The sequence below is a fragment of the Lolium rigidum genome, chromosome 5 (assembly GCF_022539505.1).
Source record: "Lolium rigidum isolate FL_2022 chromosome 5, APGP_CSIRO_Lrig_0.1, whole genome shotgun sequence".
In the NCBI taxonomy this organism is placed as follows: domain Eukaryota; kingdom Viridiplantae; phylum Streptophyta; class Magnoliopsida; order Poales; family Poaceae; genus Lolium; species Lolium rigidum.
In genome coordinates, this window is record NC_061512.1 from 78816335 (window position 1) to 78821090 (window position 4756).

The window sequence follows — 4756 nt, forward strand, 5'->3', positions numbered from 1 at the left end:
CCCATAGGAGAGGCTGGAGGAGGAAGAGGAGGCAGAAGACATGGTGGCGCAGGAGGGTTTTTTGGGTGCTAATGCGAGGGGGATGAAGAAGCGAACTGTTTAGAACGGTTAAATAAAATGGGGTATGAGGGAGATTCAATGCCACGGCGGTTCCGAGGAAGTGGTGCCCAACGGAAAAATTTCGCGAGAAGTGGAAGGGGCAAGGCATCATGATGAAGGATTCTGCGGCGGTTTACGCTCGCCACGACATGACCCGACGAAAGAAAGCGTGATGATTTTGGAAATGTCATTTCCAAAACCAGGGGGGCATGTGTTATCACCAGAATTTGACCGAGTCAGAGGTGGGCCACGATCAGGATGGATTTGAAGATTATATACAGAAGAAATACGTGAATCGGCCTTATATACAAAGTTTGGGCTAGTTTTCCCTTGTATCTGTAACATAGTAGGTTATGTGTCGGTTAGTTAGAGTCTGCCTCGTGCACGGTTGGGATTATTCCCACATTAGAAAGTCCCCTGGACTATAAATATGTATCTAGGGTTTATGGAATAAACAACAACCAACGTTCAACACAAATCAATCTCGGCGCATCGCCAACTCCTTCGTCTCGAGGGTTTCTCCTGGTAAGCACCATGCTGCCTAGATCGCATCTTGCGATCTAGGCGGCATCAGCTTATTACGTTGTTCATGCGTTGCTCGTGCTTGAAGCCTTTTTGATGGCGAGCAACGTAGTTATCTTAGATGTGTTAGGGTTAGCATTGTTCTTCGTATCATATCGTCGTCGTAGTGCAACCCTTATACATCTAGCCGCCCTTACACCTATCTTAGGTGTGGGGCGGCACCCCGCTTGATCATTGTTTAGTAGATCCGATCCGTTACGGTTGCTCCTTGTTATTCAAGGATTAGTTTAATATCCGCAATAGTTAGGCCTTACAAAGGGTTGGAGGATCCAGCGGCGTGTAGGGTGTAGTTTGCTAGCCCTAGACAGGATGTTCCGGGGATCAACCTCGTGTTGGTTTTTAGGCCCTGTCTAGGATCGGCTTACGATCACCGTACGCGAGCGCGAGGCCCAATCGTGAGTAGGATGATCCGATTATGCGGTGAAAACCCTAAATCGTCGTAGATCGCTTTAGCTTTATCTTGATCAAGCGGGACCACCATATATTCGTGCACCTTGTACGAATCATGGGTGGATCGGCTCTTTGAGCCGATTCACGGGACAACCTGAGAGCCGATCGAGGCTCGTATTTAACGTTTACGTGTATGCCATGCGGGAAACTAAGCGAGGCATCATCCAACACCTTCACGACCGGGTATAGGTCAGGTGGCACGCCCTTGCGACGGCATCGGACGTGTGACCAGAAGGCTTTGCGGGCCGTCGCTCTGAGGGACTGGGGCCAGCCGCAGCCCTAGTTGTTCCCGGCTCTACGGTGTTGCCAGTCGCTGCCCGCCGGTGGGTTTCTGACCGCAACAATACTTCCTGAGTTTGATCTTTTCAACTTTATCCTCCTTGTTTTCCACTTCTCGCTGATGCTTCCGCTGGGTAGGTTCTTTTTTGGATACTGCTGCCGAAGATCAACGTGTTGAAGCTAGGTCCAATGTGCTTCTCAAACTTGCACTGGAACATGGTTCTAACTTTTGGGCTACGCCTGAGCGTACCCGACAAATCTTCAGATTTCAAGACCGCGCAGTTAAATCTGCGATTTTCTTGATTTCTGCACAAGGACATTAGCCCTGGTTTATAACACCATGTTTCCTCGCAATTCTCCGCCGGAAACTCTGCCCGATCTGATGAATAAATTCCGGGATGCTCCTCGAATCCATGAGTTCGTAAGGGACCAACTGACTACTGGAGCAAGATTTGCCATGATTATGTTGCAGATCTGTTATCCGAAGTTAGATATGACAAAAAATGTCGCCAAATGTCAAGCCAAACTAACTAGGCGGAGGAGGAACATCGACAAAATCAACGATGTTGTGACCCCTGTAGCCGAAGAGATGATGGACGAATTACTTCGACTAGACGCCGAATTCTTCGTGAGAGGTAGCTATGCTGAACATAGGAGTGGTGCTGCAGGCAATGAGAGAGTAAACATAGACGATATACTAGGTGATAACTGAAAGTTTTTTCTTTTTTCCTTGTCGGGTTTTCCTTGATAATGAGACTCTGTATATTGTAAGCAAAATGTATATTGTAGAATAGTTTTCACGTTTTTTCTTTCATCAAGCCCCCGAGCTTTTTGTTGGCTGATGTTTATATCTTTATTGTTTTGCGAGGTGTCTTGTACCAGGGCAAATCACTTTGTATGCTATATTTTGCGAAAGTTTATATATATTGTTACTATGGGTTATAAGCCCCTGAGCCTGTCGACGGAGAAAGATGTATATCATCAATATCTTTACTATATTGCAGCACCGCGAGTCCGTCTCATTAAAAACCTTTCAGCCCCACTCGGTGCCCTGAAAGGAAAAGAGTGCGTCTGAAAACTCGCGGGCTACATTGTATGTTTACAAAGAGGACTATATTTCGACTTTAAGCGTAAAAACGCCTAAGTTGCGCTACATTCCAGGGATTTGGCTCGGCGATCCCCGTCTTCTTGTCCTTTATCCTGTATGCTCCTCCTTCAATTACTTCTGTGACGATGTACGGGCCAATCCATGGCGACTCGAGTTTTTCATGGCTATTTTGCGTAAGCCGAAGAACTAAGTCGCCTACTTGGAAAGATCTTGGTTGCAAACATCGACTGTGGTAATTTTTCATATCTTGCTGGTACTTGGTGACCCTTGAAAATGCCTCATCTCGAGCTTCGTCGAGTGCATCGACGTCATCTTCCAATGCCTTTGTCGAGGTTTCTTCATTGAATTCCGCCACTCTTGGGGAGTTGTGTTCTATTTCTATCGGTAACACTGCCTCTGCTCCATGGACTAGAAAGAACGGGGTTTCCTGTGTCGCTGTATTTGGTGTTGTTCGAATACTCCATAACACATTAGCCAACTCCTCTGGCCATGTGTGTCGGGCTTTTTCCAATGGTGTTAACAGGCGCTTCTTGATGCCGTTGCAGATGATGCCGTTTGCTTTCTCGACCTGACCATTTGTTTCCGGATGCGCAACTAAGGCAAATTGTAATTTGATGCCTACCTCTGCGCAATATGCCTTGAACTCCTTGGATGTGAAATTACTGCCGTTGTCTGTGACGATGCTATGAGGGACTCCGAATCGAAAAACGATACTCTTAACAAACTTTATTGCGGATGCTGCATCTGGAGAGTTTATCGGCTTCGCTTCTATCCACTTTGTGAACTTGTCGACAGCTACGAGCATATACTCGTATCCTCCTGGCCAAGCCTTGTGCAATTTTCCCACCATATCAAGACCCCATTGAGCAAAGGGCCATGACAGCGGTATTGGCATCAACTTTGCTGCCAGAGAATGAGGTTTCGCGGCAAATCTTTGGCACGCATCACAAGTACGCACTATGTCCTTTGCATCCTCGATTGTTGTTAGCCAATAGAATCCTGCTCTGAAAACCTTGGCTGCTATAGCTCGACTGCTTGCGTGATGTCCGCACACCCCTTCGTGTACATCCTTCAGAATAAGCCTTCCTTCTTCGGGTATGACACTGTTATCACCAGAATTTGACCGGATCAGAGGTGGGCCGCGATTGAAGATGGGCTTGAAGAATATATATATGAAAGAAATACATGAATCGGCCTTGTATACAAAGTTTGGGCTAGTTTGCCCGTGTATCTATAACATAGTAGAATACGTGTCGATTAGATAGAGTTTGGGCTCGTGCCCGGTTGGGATTATTCCCACGTTAGAAAGTCTACGGACTATAAATATGTATCTAGGGTTTATGAAATAAACAACAATCACGTTCACCACAAACCAATCTAGGCGCATCGCCAACTCCCTTGTCTTGAGGGTTTCTTCCGGGTAAGCATCATGCTGCCTAGATCGCATCTTGCGATCTAGGCGATACACGTTTATTCGTTGTTCATGTGTTGCTCGTACTTGAAGCCTTTTTGATGGCGAGCAACGTAGTTATCATAGATGTTTTAGGGTTAGCATTGTTCATCGTATCATATGCTATCGTCGTGCGACCCTTAGGCATCTAGCCGCCCTTACACCTATCTTGGGTGTAAGGGCGGCACCCGCTTGATCATTGTTTAGTAGATCCGATCCGTTATGATTGCTCCTTGTTCTTCAAGGATTAGTTTAATATCCGCATGGTTAGGCCTTACAAATGGGTTGAAGGATCCGGTGGCGCGTAGGGTATAGTTTGCTAGCCCTAGACGAGGATGTTCCGAGGATCAACTTCGTGTTGGTTTTTAGGCCTTGTCTAGGGTCGGTTTACGATCACCGTGCGTGGCCGCCGGGCTCAATCACGAGTAGGATGTTCCGATTATGCGGTGAAAACCCTAAATCGTAGTAGGTCGTTTTAGCTTTATTTTGATCAAGCGGGACCACCATCCGATCGTACACCTCGTACGCATCATGGGTGGATCGGCTCCTTGAGCCGATTCACGGGACAACTCTGAGAGCCGATCGAGGCTCGTATTTAATGTTTACGTGTATGCCATGCGAGGAAACTAAGCGAGGCACATCCAACACCTTCACGACCGGGTATAGGTCGGGTGGCACGCCCTTGCATCGGCATCGGACGTGCATGCCGAGTCTTTGCGGGCCGTCGCTCGGAGGGACCGGGGCCGGCCGCGATCTCGGGAGCCTCCCGGCTCTACGGTGTTGCCCGT